The sequence below is a fragment of the Canis lupus genome, chromosome X, assembly GCF_003254725.2.
Source record: "Canis lupus dingo isolate Sandy chromosome X, ASM325472v2, whole genome shotgun sequence".
NCBI classification, from domain to species: Eukaryota; Metazoa; Chordata; class Mammalia; order Carnivora; family Canidae; genus Canis; species Canis lupus.
The window spans coordinates 23,748,193-23,764,114 of record NC_064281.1 but is presented as its reverse complement, the minus strand read 5'-3'; the positions used below and the strand labels follow the sequence as shown (position 1 = coordinate 23,764,114).

At 36.4% G+C, this 15,922-nt stretch overlaps 1 protein-coding gene and 1 long non-coding RNA gene across 21 annotated transcripts in view; one reads left to right on the top strand and one right to left on the bottom strand.

The window, feature by feature from the left end:
* The window catches only part of LOC112654614 (uncharacterized), a 29,682-nt gene extending 14,071 nt beyond the window's left edge, over window positions 1-15,611 (top strand). The window contains exons 2-5 of the long non-coding RNA XR_003133168.3: window positions 2,551-2,745; window positions 10,539-10,699; window positions 11,625-11,806; window positions 13,524-15,611. This is a non-coding gene — a long non-coding RNA (uncharacterized LOC112654614). The remainder of the gene's footprint in view (window positions 1-2,550; window positions 2,746-10,538; window positions 10,700-11,624; window positions 11,807-13,523) is intronic.
* Window positions 1-15,922, bottom strand: part of IL1RAPL1 (interleukin 1 receptor accessory protein like 1) — a 1,374,783-nt gene that overhangs the window by 1,330,670 nt on the left and 28,191 nt on the right. For 18 of the 20 annotated variants that reach the window (XR_003133146.3, XR_003133144.3, XR_004813176.2 and 15 more), the window contains 3 exons: window positions 13,417-13,579; window positions 12,800-12,901; window positions 11,525-11,741 (listed from right to left, as the gene is read on the bottom strand). The exons of the other annotated variants lie outside the window; for them this stretch is intronic. The gene's annotated coding sequence lies outside the window, so the exon portion shown is untranslated. Of the gene's footprint in view, window positions 1-11,524; window positions 11,742-12,799; window positions 12,902-13,416; window positions 13,580-15,922 lie in introns of those variants that run through there. 20 annotated transcript variants of the gene reach the window in all.

Genomic DNA, 15,922 nt, shown 5'->3' with positions numbered 1-15,922 from the left:
GGCTTCTAACCAGTTAGGGGGATGTGGAGATCTATTCATCTTGCAGCACCTGAGATAAGCCTTGTAGGGAAGTTCCCTTGCCTATGAAACTTGCCAGCTATCAATCTGGACTGGTCCACCTTTTTCTTTGGTCTCTCCTTGACCTCTGTGTACTGGGACCAGTTTGTGAACAACCCAGGGCCACTCTGAAGAAGGGAAACTTGGGGTGGTCTATAGGGGTTGAAGGCAGAGGGGGTGTAGACGGTTATATCTGGAAGCCTAAGGATGCAAGATGAAGGAAAGGCTTGAACGTGTGCACAGCCTGCTTCGCCCTTTTGTTCACCCCATCTCTAAGGTTAAACAATTATCTTCTTGAAGATGATCAAGTAAATCCTAGGAAGGAACTGATCAGAAGCGTCCTGATTGGATTGTATAAGCTAGCTACACCAGTAGGAGAATGGTAGAATGAGGTGAATTAGGGCTTGGGAAAAGGAAATAGATATTATCTGGGAAGAAAGGTAGAAGAAATTGAAAGAAACATAAAACCAAGAATAATGGGGGGCATGGATGGGAGAACAAATGAAAGAGCAGAGCTGTCACTGACTACAAATCAGCAACGAAAAGAAAGAGAAAAGTTTATGACTTTTCTCCCTCCAGTTTCTAGTATTGTTGTCATTGCTTTTTTAGACTTCCTTGGTACAGCTCCCTGCTGTGACAATAATTTCCCTAGAATTAACAAACTGAGTTTTGTCTATCTTTAACACATCAGATAACTGAAAAAAATTAGGAGGCAATTTGCTGCAGAGGAGAATAAAGTTTATGTGTAATGTTAAAATAATACTTCATCATGCTGTTCAAACCTGCCACACATTGGATAGGATAACTGCAGAGGAAGCACTCTGGCCAATGTATAGCCTCTCTTTGCCATCTATGCCTATCGTTAAAGGGCTTCTTGGCAGTCATTCATTGAGGTCCAGGTGGTGTTTCCATAATGGGCCAAGGATGGAATTTGATCTCAGAAAATGGATGTGACTTTAGTCTTGGAAAACTGTGGATCCACAGAGAGTGTTTTGGCATGCTTCCAGTAACCCTAATTATCAGATATTCCAAATTTCAATTGATAGCAACTACTATCTTTAGCTTTACCACCTCCAGGGTTCCACCTATGTGGACAATCCCTAAGTTCTGCCTGTTAAACTAGATAATAAAATCCACTTTATTCTGTGTTTCCAATGTATGTGTCTATTATATTTTAGCATGTATCATATTTTGTTGTGATTGACATGTCCATCTCTTTAATATACCATATCTTTCATGAAGATAAGAATGGTGGCACACAGTAAGCTCCCCCATAGTCAATCAGCTTTTGCTCAAACACTTCCAGTCTTGACTAGTCAACAAGCCACTTAGAAATGGATTTGGTTTCTTTCAACGCAATGTGTTATTCATAACTGGAGGTTTCAGGCAGGACAGGACTGGGAAATCCCTTAAGTTCTTTCAAGTCTCAAACTTTATATTTCTATAGCAAAGCCAAAAAACAAAGGCACATTCTCTTTGTATACATTTCCCTTGTCCACAGTATTAAATCTGCTACTCTCCCACACAGTGTGCTATGCAGAGTGTAATAAACCACGTGCTCATGCTACACACTCACTAAATTTGTCTTCTGAAAGATAACCTCTCAAAGATCATGCGCTATTTAGTAATCTCATGTAAAGCATTTCAATTTTACAAAACAAGATTATTACTTAATATCCACATTTATTTGGTGGTCTTCTGTGATGAAATGGCACCAGAAAGAGAATTGACTAGCAGTAACCTCCAAACATCTTAATTAATTAAAGAATAAGAATGAAAAGGAAAGGTTAAAGGTTTAAGGATTTTTTTTGACCAGATAATACAAAGCTAAAGGTCAACTTCAAGTTTATAAAAAAAAAAAACACTCATCAACCAGAGATCTGTTTGTGTAGAGGTGAATTCAGAGGCTCTATATGATCCATATCAAGGTATTGATTGTGTCCATATGTGATACAGAATAAACAAATGCATTCTTCATGCAATTTCATGCATCTGACCTGGCATTGCTTTAATCTGATGAAAACAGAACTATGGCTGTTTCTTGGGGGAGTAAAAATGCTTCACTTAAGAATAAATGGGCTCATCTGCTGAAGGCTTCAGTGTTTCTCATTCTCGAGAACACCTATGATACCTAAATAATCCTTCTGTGTTATAATTTTCTTCGTAAGTATGATGGATCAATATTCCTTGTAGATCAAAATAGCTGTTCCAAGAAAGAAAATTCCTTGACATGGCTACATCATGGGAAAAGCTAAGAACGTGCAGCAGGTGGGGGGGAAAACATAATTCTTAGCCTTTTCCCGTATCCATACCTCTCGCAATGTGATTTTGCTATTCCTCTCCCTAAGGAGAAAGAGTCTATATCTCTATATCCCCTCCCTTCAAATCTGGACTGACCTTGTAAACATTTCGACCAACAGATTGCAGTGGAATACACAATATGCCAGTTCTGAGACTCAGAGACCTCACATGCTCATTTTTGTTCTTTCTCAGGACCTTGTGACCATGGGGAAGATAAGTCCAGCCTGCTGAGTTTTGACAGACATGTGACCCAGCCAACTCCAGACATGAGAGTGAAACCATCCTAGATTAGCCAGCCGCCATGCAACCTGTAACTGACCATGACACATGCTCAAGCGCCAGAGAGATCAGTTTCAACTAGCACAAACAGAACAACTGCCCAGACTAGTGAGCCCGTTGTTTTGTCCTTTACATTTTGTGGTGGTTTGTTCCACAGCATGAGATAACCTATAAATGACAGTTGTTTGAAAGAGTGTTGCTTAAAAGGAGGCAACAAAAGAAATGACACAATCCAGTAAAGTAAGGGAGTGCCAGAGTATTCTTTTTAAATGCCAAGATTCAATAACAAATGCCAATTTTCCAATGTGCAACTGACCCTAGAAATCAGGTACACTTCATGTGGTTGTTCATAAAGAAAAAGGAAATAGCATAGAAATAGGCAGGGAAATGATTGAAAGTCTGAAGTACCAACAACAGAAAGATCTTTGGAAAACAAAAACCACAGAAGCTGTGACTGTCACCTGGTAAATACTGATTAACGAAAATGGAAACTAAAAGTGTAAAAAGCACAGACTTGAGCATAGGTGTTGGCTATGGGCCCCTGTTCCCTCCCCAGAGATTACTGCTCATTTCTTAGCACTGTATTCAGGATGAAATGGCAGATTCTGTGAAGCTGTTAAAGCAATGTCTTAATGTTTTTGCTTCCCAAGCAGTGAGAGCTTTCTATTTAAATTGCTATCTCTCAGAAGAGCTGTGTTAGTGAGCAGCAAAGTAGACTTGGTAAACCTGCCACCTTGGATTTACTTCCTACCCTCTCATTTTGTCCTTTAAAATTGAGGTTTTCATCTTTTAAGAGTATAAGCCTTAAACCTACCCGACTTAAACTTTTTACCTTTAACACTAGATTGAACAGTCAAGGCCATTTTCTTTAACATTTTCCTCACCCTCCCCATCTGCTTTTTCAATTTAGTTAAAGAGAGTCATGAACCGAGAACTGTTTAAAATGCACAGTTCATAAATCTTTTGATGTGGGAACAATTCAATACCCAAACCACATAGCTGCCAACTTCTACTTCTTCACCTTTGCTCTATATTTTGATTTGGGGAGACACAAAGCTAAGGGAGCAGGATGTATCCCAGGGAGTGGGAAGAGTATAAGCATCCATTATAAAGTCGGGATACTCTGAAGTGTGATCTTAAACCTGTGATCAATCTACCTTACTTCATTTTATTAAATTATTCTGTAGATCCATAAGCAAGAGATGAGAAAAGTTAAACAAGGTATTGATGGCAAAGTACTAAAAACAAACCAAAAACAAAACAAAACAAAAAAACAGGTGTAGTGCAAAATGATCATTACTGATCAGGGCCTCTTAAGACCAAAATACTAAGGTCTGAAGGACAGTTGTGTATGGTTTTAGGCAGCACATAAACGGTTTCTCCACACTTCAGAGCTGTTAGGCTAGAGATCACTGTCCTTTGGAACAGGCAACCTGAAGTGTCCTTCTCAAAAAGGAAAGTATTTTCATACCAGTGAGACCAGATTAAGGAGGACACCTGTTATGGTTAGTACTGTTCTGAAATGTCCTTTTGCAGAGTACCTAAGGAAGTCAGGAGATGGTCCTGGAGTCAAGGAATAAATTAGCTTCTGAAAGGATTATAAACTCTGTATATAAAAAGTATGTAAGAAATCAAGTAGTAAAGAGAGGGGCTGAAAAGGAGGGCTTTAGCTATACCTTTAACTTTCATTTCCTCAAAAAAAAAATAAAAAAGAAAGTGGAGAAGATTCAACAACATATAACATTTGTTCAGTCTTAATATTGAAATATTTTCTTATTTTTCTATCTTTTATATTTAAAATAATTCATAAGAATGTATGTATAACAAAAAAAATGGAGTGGAATAATCTGTCAGCCCACAATAGGACTAGCTGCCTCCTAGGAGATGTTTAATGATAATACAAAAAGGGATGTCTGAATGAAAAGGTAGGCCTATTTTCTGGCCTACTTCTGAATGCTAGGTTTCAATGAGACTTAGAAAAAGACCTTTATCTGGCAGGGTGGTGAGTCTCCCACCTATAACTCATATTTTCTGTATCTTCCCTGGTATAGGACTGTTTTCCATGGTGTGGTCACAGGAACAATAAACTATAACAGCAATGGTAGAGCATGAATGATCTCTGGTTGTAATAAAGTTCTTATGTGCTTAAAAGCATGAGAAATAATCCCAATTTCTTTACCTGATGGAGTTGATTCCCTTATCAAAGGAATAAATTTGCTAGTCTGACTAGTTAGAATTTGAATGAATCCTCTCAATAAAGGCATGAGAAAGCATCTATATGGATTCTTGGTGTAAAACAGATATTCTGATTGCTTTCTTTGGTTTCTTGGTCTACTGACATTTTAAAATTTGTCACATGGAAAATAACCACGTGTTAAATCTGGATCTCCTTCCCCTAAAGGATCTTTTCCTATGATCATATCCCCTGGGTGCCAGCAGTACACCTGGATCTCTGCCCACTTGGCTGTGTGGTGTTGCTTATCTAGAACAATGAGAGACAAGTACAAAGCAGTGAAGAGTTGCCCTTCCCATGTGTTTGCTAAACACAAAAAGGCAGGTGAGGAGCATACAGTTCGGTGAGCAAGAGGCCATCAGCCTTACAAATATGTAGTTTGAAGCATTCGAAGGAACAAGGGCCCAGTAGGTGGCTGATCTGCTGCCTCTCTACTCTGTGTGGGCCCTTAAATCCTTCCCTTTGAGCTCCCTAATATAGCTCTTCTAAGGGATAACTATTTAAATAGAAAGCTCCCACTGTTTGGCAAGTCAAAAAGCATCAGTTCACTGTTCTAACAGCTCTACAGCAGCTCTGAAAACACAGAGGAGATGGGTGAGCAGGAATCCCCAAAATAGTCTATTTGATCTACCAGAAGTCACTTAGTCACACTGCTGCAATTGAGAAGGGAAAAGTCTTTCCTCTGGCCACTCCTTTTTCATCATTAATATCCTCAGAGATATTCAAGTAATAAGTTAACTTAGAGAGACTCTGCTTCTTGCTCACCTGCAAGTAGGACTTCCCAGTGATGCCAGACTAGAGCAGGGCATTTATTTATGTTCTAGCTGAAATTCTGTGCAACGCTCCACAGCCATGATGAGGAACTGTCGTTCATTCATGGTGACATAAATGTTCTAAAGAAAGGTTGCAAAATATGCAAGAATCGATCTTTAAAGATGTTACTTGGTATTGAAAAACTAAATCCAAACCATTGGATTAGATTCATTGGGAACTAGAAAAGAAGTGTAAGGAATTGAGGGGAAGATCAGCAGCTACACAAAATAAAGCAAGGATATTGTTTAATACTCCGAGCTATGCTACAGACAATAAATTCAGAGTTCAGACAAGGGAGAGATTATTTAGGGGCAAATAGATCAAAGTCTCACAGAATTGATAACAAAAGATTTGAGGTTTGATGTGAGTACAAAGGGTTCCATAAGATGGGGTAGGTCTAATGGTGGGAATAAAACAGACTATATGAAGAAAGGGGATAATCAGTAGGCACAGAAGATGAAATTACCTTGGGGTGTGTGTGTGCGTGTGTGTTTGGTAATTCTGGGTAGTGGAAAAGAGAGTGATGAGGACTAACGTCTAAGGACTGGCAAGACTCAGTCCCAGTTTGTCAAAGGAAGTTTTGGCTAAAAATAAAACGGGCTTTCAAGAAAAATAATGCTGCAAGAAATAAGGAGACCTAAGTTTTGGAAATGTCTTCACCCCCTGATAAGTTGAAAAGAGTGGAAATTAAACACACAATATCATATATGGTTTAAAGAGATTTCTTTCCATTCATCTCAGGTGTAGTAAAAAGAAAAAAGAAGTAGAAGAACCATTTTCTCTAATCCTGCTGCAAATATTCACAATTAACTGACAAGTACTAAAGGAGAACAAAACTGACGCTAGAGAAAAGCATGGATGAGGAGCAAGTGACATGTACAAATTTGAAAAATTTGACCCTATTATTTAAACTCTTCCTAAAATATATGAAACGTTCAAATGATTTTTTTCCCTTATACAGTTGAAGGGAAACAGTTTAAGCCTGTGGTCTTTGTGGTAACAGGACATCACAGCAAGAAATGAAAGAAGTACCAAATGTCCCCAGTGCTAGTTGACACTAAAGAATTTCTAAATGCAGCCTCAAAGGTTTTTTTTTTTTTTCTTTTTCATACTGCTTGTTAACTTAAAGGATATGTAAAATCATTCCAGCGACTGTTAAATAATCCATGACAAAGAAATAGATATATATCCAGGACTTGTTTGAACACAGGACTGTGCAACTGCTCCTCTGCGGTGTCATTAAAATACAGGGGCACAATCCCCCAAAGCCAGATTTCTCATGTTTTGAGATAAAAAGTATGAAGGAAAGAGTAAAAAGCCATTCCTGAACCAATAGTCCAATCTTCTCTTTCTCTTCCATTCTCATGTCTACCAACATAGTGCAATGTATACAGGGGATAAAGCCACACTTTAAATATCACTATTGTCTGAGAAGGTTTTAGCCTTCCTGAAGTCTCCTGCCTGATGCTGTCTGTCTTGCTGCAAGAGACACACTGAGTAACATCAATCAATTTACTGAAAACAGCTTTGACCTAGTGCCAGGCCATTACAGAATACCCTTGTGATAAATTCAAGTTTGGTAGTTGGTACAACACAATCTGTAACTTTAGCCACACTTAACAATTCTCTCCCTGATCTGTACAAGGAGAATGAATGAAAACATCATAATTTGACAAGGACAAAAGATACATAGGCAGTATAATGGCTCTCTCAGAGATTCTGACCTGACAAGCCCTGAAATGGATATTTTTATGGCATGACCCATATAAGAAAACCCAGGGGATAAGTTTAGCATAAGGGCCACAACCCAAAAAGCAAAGATGTTTCATATATATATATACATACACACACACACACACACACACACACACACACACACACATTTCCCCATGTCCCCCTAGGTAACTAATGAAGTTAGAGATGTGTTGTGTTTGTTTCTGAAAGGAATGAAAACTGATCATTTGGCTAGTCTATTTTTTCCTGGAGAGAGAAGTTTAAGCATTTTATAGCCCATTTTTTCCTACACATGTTTTTAGTTCTCACTGGTAAGTTATAAGCCCACTACACACTAGATATTTGCTTGCAGAGATACTAAATCTTTGTATATTAAAGGGATAGGCTTTTCAAAATATGACTTAATTATTCTTTAAGATACTCAGAGTCAAAAACTAATATTTACCAGTACTCTAAAATTTGATCTTCAACCACAGATGGAATTTAATCCTTTAAAAGTCTTTGAATACTGATTGAGTTTTGTTGGGGACTTCATTCACAGAAAACAATTGTGATTAGAATCAATTCACTTCACAATTGCATTTTACCCAAGTAACATTTACCGAAAACACACAAAAAACATTTATAGGTTCTATGGTTCCTTTCACAAACTTTGTGATGAAGCTATATTCTGCTTTTTCATATGGGATTGCTTTTCTGACTGATTAATAAAAACCGTAAGTGAATGTTATCATTAAATAGACAAAATTTTTGTGAGGAAATATATATTGCTGTTACTGGATTCTATTTGTCTCCCTTTTATTTTTAAACAAATAAAATCTTTATAGTTTAGAAGCCTAAATGTATTATGCATTTAATATAACCAGGGAAGATAATTTTATTTTTTATTTGTTGCAATTTGGTATTATTTTAATTGATCATTACAAACAAATTTTTCAGGTAATAATAATTTTAAATGATTTTTGTATCTGGCAAATAAAAGCCAGAGCAGAATACTGTATATAAGAGATGTTAGGAAGATTGTTTTTATCCTAGAGCATCAGAGTAATACATCCTAATTTCAAAACACTAAAGAAAGAAAAATATTTAAGAAGACATTTTACCTGTGGATTATATTTTCTTATCTCTTTATTTTCTCAACTTGGTTTGGTATTCTTATAGTACTTTTATAAATTAAAGATATATATATCTTTATTATATCTATATATATATATCTATATCTATCTATCTATCTATATATATATAGATAGATAGATAGATAGATATCTTTAATGTCTCAATTGTGGGGAAAAAAACCATAATAGGAAGCAGCCCTATCAAAACAAAGGCAAGAAGGGGTCATTGTATAGAGATCTGCCACTTAATTCTTCCTTCCTAATCTTAGTAATGTGAATAAATAATATAAGGGGCTCATTTAGGACCATTAACTTTTTAAATATTTCATTTATTTATTTATTCATGAGAGAGAGAGAGAGAGAGAGAGAGAGAGAGAGAGAGAGAGGCAGAGAGAAAAGCAGACTCCATGCAGGGAGCCCAACATGGGAATCCATCTCTGGTCTCCAGGATCACACCCTGGGCTAAAGGTGGCGCTAAACCACTGAGCCACCTGGGCTGCCCAGGACCATTAATTAATACTGATGCTTTGTTTTTCATTAGACACTGTCTACTTTTGGCATTAATTAATACTGATGCTTTGTTTTTCATTAGACACTGTCTACTTTTGGCAGTGCATTTATTCACTGAACCTCATTGAAATATGGTAGAAAATGCCTTGGGCGTTATTAAGAAAGAAAAGAAGAAAGAAAAGAAGGATGTGGCATAGTTCTTGCCCTAAAATGTACCTAGTCTGCCTTATGACACAATATTAATAGACAATGAACAACAGGAAAACAAGATTTAGCTGGCATGTTTTGCTAGCACTGCAACAGCAAAGCAGAGAAGTTAGCAATGAGATTAAGCTATAGGTGTCAAAGGAGAGGATATAGAAGGCTTTTTGCCATATATGTAAACTTTAAGTATAGACAAGAACAGTCTCCAAGGTAGTTTAATATAAAGAGACATGAAAGATTAACTCAGACTCTCAGAGAAACTGTAGAATTAGAGATAAGAAAGGAAGATGGCCCATTTTATGGAATGGCGTTGAGAGTGACCAGGGGGAGGGGGAAAATAATGCATAGAATGGCTGCAAAGGGTGACTGAAATTTCCAGTGATAAAGACCAAGAAAGGGATGCCTGGGTGGCTCAGCAGTTGAGCGTCTGTCTTTGGCTCAGGGCGTGATCCTGGGGTCCCGAGATCGAGTCCCACATTGGGATCCTTTCATGGAGCCTACTTCTCCCTCTGCCCATGTCTCTGTCTCTCTCTGTGTGTCTCTCATGAATAAATAAATAAAATCTTTAAAAAGGAAGAAAGAAAGACTAAGAAATAAGCAAGAAAATAAAAAGCATGAAAAGGCAAATATTCATTCATTCATTCATTCATTCATTCATTCAACAATTATCTGTAGATTCTAGACTATTTTCCTGGCACTGTATTAGGAAATGGGGAAGCAGTGGAGACTAAGATAGATAATATCTCAGCTTTCATGGAGCTTTTGGATTCTGGTTGGGAGAAACCAAAAGATAAATAAACAATAAAACATCAAATAATAATAGGTGCTATGCAGAGAATTAAGATAGGGTGATGTTGTACTGGTTGCACTACCTGGTTGTAGTGAGGGACTAGGTAAATACTCTGGTCTGGTAGTTAGAGAAGACTTCTCTAAGGAGTTGACATTTAATCTGAGAGCTTTGATTTCAAGGAATGGTCAGTATGAAGAGCAGGAAAGATACTGGGAGAAGGAACAGCAAGGACCAGGAAAGATACTGGGAGAAGGAACAGCAAGGACAAAGGCCCAAAGGCAGAAAGTGAATCAAAGGCCTATCGGGCTAGATGGAGAGTGCTATGTAATGAAAGAGAGAGGCAGGGCCCAGGATATAATCATGTAAAAGCCAAAGTTGAATGTAAGTGATGCTTTTTCAATTATGTAAGGGTCTAAATGTTTTCATATTCTTTTTTTTCATATTATTTTAATATGGAAACTTAATGTTTGTTTTTTCTTACCCTCTGTTAAACTGGAAATAGAGAAAGAATGGAAATCTGTCCTCTCACCTACCTGGAACTTTGGAGGAATAATCCCACTTTGAACACACAGAAAGTGAGAGCAAAATAAACTTTTAGTTACATGAAACAACAATATCTATGGTAAAAGAAATAGAATGAAGGTGAACAAGAGGTTTTCCCAGGTGAGGTGGAAAGATGAAATGAATTCTATTTAAGAAAACAGAAATGTAGTATACTTTTTGCAAACCTTACTTTATGTACTTAGGTTCATTTCATTAGAAATACATAGGTAAATTCGAGTCTACGTGATTGCGTTAGATGTCTAAATTGGCATTTCCCAAAATTCTGTGAGATATAACAAGACATTATGCAAAAAAAGCATGCTCCATGATCCAATACATCCAGAGAACACTGGGTTAAACACTCTTCAGTGTTTTTTTTTTTTTCTTTTACCTGCAGGACTTCTCAGAGCCTTTAGTTATCTTTATGTCCATTATGAAAATCCAAGTAGAAGACACAGGATTTAGCATTTTCCAAACTTATCCTTTTTTCCCCTTATAATATTTCATAGAATAGATCTTCTAAGAAAAATGTATTGGTATGTAAGTATGGGACTAGACATTATCAACAAAAATGTGAAAAGAGACATGGACAGTAGAGACAGGTTAAACACAATGCAAATTAACTCATAGAGTCAGATAACCACAGCATAAAAACACTTCAAGAATGTTAAACCCTATTTAGCTCAACATGATAGTCCTTATTGTAAACTATGCCTAAATCTTATGGAGAGAAGCAAAGCTTTACAATCAGAGTTATTCCATAAATATTATATGCCAAGCTCAGCTATTGGTATTTATGTTGCACAACTCAGTTAAACAAAACCATCTTCTACTCTAACCTGTTGGAAAGAGTTGACATTTTACATCATGTTCTCTATTTACCACCAACATTTTTATAGATTAAAAAATGTATGAAATGATGTAAAGGATAAGAGAGCCATCTGGTAAAGATTAATTTAAATAATTTTATTACATCTGTTAAAATCAGATAAATAAGACCTTTATCTTAGTGAGTAAAATTAACTATTGAGTCTCTGATGTGTAGATCAAGATCTACAAATGGACCTGCAATGCAAACTTCTTTCAGTAGATCCTGGAGTCACATACCACTGGCACTGGCCCTTCTCAGCCACTTCACCCCTTCTTGCTTTGATGGGATTCCCTGTGGGGAAAAGAAGGTGCAGCCAGCAGGGTTACATTCTTGCTGAGTCTGTGACTCTACACACTGTGAGTACCCTTCCCTTCACCACCCACACTATAATCTCAAACTATCTTCAGAAAAATGGGATCCCTCCCCACATTGTAGTCTACCCAAATAGCCTTTCATTGACTTAATGTGGAATCTGGCTTCCAAATACTCTATTAATAATAAATTGAAAGGTTACCTTTATAATCTCAGAATAAGAAATACAAAGACTTTATAAGAAATATTTTTATAATTTAGTTTCCTTGGTAATTGTGCTGAAAATGAAATTTGCTCTTGATCAACTATTCATCTCATCCAATACAATTAGAGTAACTTCTGTTACACAGGTCACCAGAAAGTACCATTAAAGTCATGTTGGAATACTATATAATGGTCACTGTTATAAGGATAAATTCCATTCACCTGACTCTCCTAAGAGTTTTGTGAAAATAGATAATTATACTAGAATACATTTAAAAAAGCAATATTTTTACCAATCCATGCAGTGTGTATATTAATCTACCCCAAATATCCAATTGTTATTCTCTTATTATTCAAGATAAAGTCTGGAGGCAACAGTATTCTATTACTTCAATTTAGAATCATTGTGTATCAGAGTAGCATGGAAAAAATCAGATAGTTATATGTTTCACACCTTGAACAAGTAAGATGGAACTATCCCCAAAGAAGTTTCCTTTCAAGTCTAAAGTATAAAGCAAAGTTCTGATAAAATCATGTTTGTAGAAACTAAACCATTGAAATGTCTCAAAGAGATAAGGAGAATCATACACTAGAAGAGACAGGTGTGGAAAAAAAAGATATCTATTCTTGGAGTTCTGGCATAGAGTGCTCACCTATCTCTGTAGGTTCCAGAAAAATGGAGATGTCAAAGACATGGGAGGGTGACATAAACTATTTTGTAATCTAACATCTTTTAAGTAGCCTCCCAAGTGAACTGGATGGTTGAATGGGATAAAAAATGCTAGCGATACAGTGATGTATATTGAGAATTGATAAACTTGAGTCTAACATACCTTCTCATTTTGAGAATTCTGTTAAAATGCTTTGCAAAATTTCAAGAGTGGAACATAAAGGTAATCTGTCTACTGCCACTTTCCCATGCAAATTGCTTGAATCTATTAACATACGAAATTTCAAAATATTAGTTCAGTTCTATAACTATTCTAGACAAAGCAGAGGAAAGGACCTCCCTATTAAGTAATCTCTACGCCCAACTTGGGGTACAAATTCACAAGCCCGAGATCAAGAGTCACATGTTCTACTAAGTCAGCCAGCCAGGCATCCCCCAACTCTTTCAATCCCTAAAGCAAGCCTTTGATATCAGTATTTTTATTATCCTCATTTTAAAGAACATATTGATAATATATGGCAGAGCTGAAATATTTTGAGAATAAGAATATTAACAGAATTATCATATATTCATCTATTCAATAGAGTCTGGAAAGTAACTACAGATAACAGTATGGTGAATAATAGGGACTTGGTATTGACAGCCTCTTGTCCAAAATGAGTGTATGACTAGTGTTAGGCATGGAATGAGGGTATTATGGGGCTTACTCCCAAATCCACATAAGATTTTACAAAAGCAGACTACAGACGAATCAGCCACTACAGCACCTGAGGATGTTACCTTTTTGTCCAGTCACCTTTGTTTTTCCTTTTGCTCCTATTCTCTGTTCCTTTCCACTGCCTCTTCCTCCAACATTATTACTCTTGGTTTTTGTTTTTATTCCCCAGGTATTTAAAACATTATTGAAAGTTTTAAAGTTCTCTGAAGCGTCTCTTGAAATCCCCTGGGAGGAAAGCAATGCAAATTTCAAGTGAAGAAAAGGAAGAAAATTGTAAAGTTTCACAGTTCATGAGCATTTCCCTATGGCCAATGTAGTTCTATATTCTTTAGCACTATGCATTCTCATCAATTACCTTCCACTGTGATTTATAGATATCTCTTTTTTATACTACAACGGTTTAAACTACTTTACATTGAAATCCATTCCAATTTAAGTTAGATATTTTTCTAAAGTGACAAAGGAATAAGGGCTTATGAAAATGCTCAACTATGAAGAGAAAAATGCTTTTGCTACAAATAGAAAACCATGGGGCTTTTTAATGTAAATTCTAGGAAATAACAAATCAGTTAGGTTGCTTTGAGCTGTACAAAGAACAAATCATCAATTTGTAAAGACCTACAAAAAAAATGGAGATGATAACCAATAGCGTGTGTGAAAAGTCTACCTTATCGGAACCTTCTAATTTCATTTTATAAAAAAATGACAGGCCTGAGAGACATCAAGAAACCTAAATGTAATCTGTCCAAGAGTCCATAGATATTTGTATCTGACATGAGGATCAACAATCTCAAGCTCCATATGTGACTCTGTCAAATTCCCTGGGGATGCTCCTTTCTCAAATAGTAAAAACAAGGGACTGGAGGAAGAAATGCACTCAGGAGTTGCACTTTCATAAAGATTTAGATCAGTAAAGGACCTTGATAAATATGACTTTAAACGAAATTCTTGCCATTATTACTATGATTATTATTTTAAGTATTTGAGATATTTTAAGTACAATCCACCTTGATGGCTGTTGGAAGAAGGGACCTGGCTGGGCCCTTGCAGTCAAATTTCTGTCACTAAGAGGTGATGTCTGTGTAACCTTGCTTTCTGTCTTTAATTTAGCAGATCTAAGTATGATTACGGGTGTGATTACTACCTTTTTCATATTGTCAATGTTTCAAATGTAGAAGATGTCTCTTATCTCACAGAGATGAACACAGCTACAAATCTGAGTGGCCTGCATTTAAGAGTTAAATCTGGAGATCACCCCTACACATACAGTGTCTGACCTTCAAACTTCCGTGGCCTTTGAGAGGCTGGCTGAGCTGTTGACTTCATAGGGAAACTCAGCAGGGCAAGGGCCTGTTGATAGCTTTTATCATTCTATTGAGAACTTGGAAGTATGTTTATTATTTATAGGGCTGTTTCAAAAATATAGTTATACTTATTTTTAATTAATTGACTTTACCAAATTAATGCATACATTTATATGCACAATGCAGAAGAGATACTTAAATTAAAGGAATATATCTATTAAGCACTAGTTTTTAAGGAAAAAAAAGATGAAACTATGGTAAAATATTGCTAAAATCTAGCATTTACTGTTTACTGTACTAAGCCCTTGATGTAGATGATCTCTTTTAACCCTGGTATCAACCCTGTGAGTAGTTTCACTCATTTTTAGGTGAAAAATGGAGTTTATGTGAGATGTCCAAGTTCACGGAGCTGGAATGAGATCTCAAGTGATGGCCTCCAGGATCTTCACTTTTAACTACAACTTGTACTGTAATGTAGCTTAAGGAGGCCAATATTCCAAACATTAAAAATTTCTTACCTCAGATTTGTAAGTATTTGTAATTTACTACTGACAACTTATCAGTATTTTTGAAACATTAATGTATATTGCCATATGGGTCATACAAAGTTCATTATTGCCAGCCTTACATTTCATCTTCTATTTCCTAGTATTATTATAGAATCCACTTATACTGGACATGACTCCACCATTGAAAGTCATTAATTAACTTTTTAAAAAATCCTTATGCTAGTCAGAAGTACCAAATATTGCTAATGCCAACTGGTAGTCTTATAATGAAAGACAATAACGTATCACTGCAATTTCTTGATTTGAAAGTCTCATTAACATTTGCATTGAGTGGTATCTTAATGAAATATCTGCTAAAAGTAGGAGTTGCGTATGTGTGTGTGTATACTCTCTTTGGTTCTAGGAAAAATAAAAACTTACAGATGAAACTGTGCAGTATGTTTACCTCCAAATTTTTCCATTTGGTCAAATTTCAGAGCATTTATTTTGTGGAAATGTATTTCAAAACGTATCTGATATTACTTCAAGGTAAGTATTTTCACCCAAGAAAACACAAACAGCAAGCACAAAGCTCAGGGTTCTACCTTAGAACCTCAGACATATGGACTGCTCTTTCCATTAACTTTCAATGTGATCCTTTAGGAGAAATTTGCTCACCGATGACCTTTGTGTTTCCTGCTGGTAAAGTTCTGCCCTCCCCATTTCAGTGATCATGGAAAGAAGAAAAGGTGAGAATGACCAAGAGAAAGTATGAG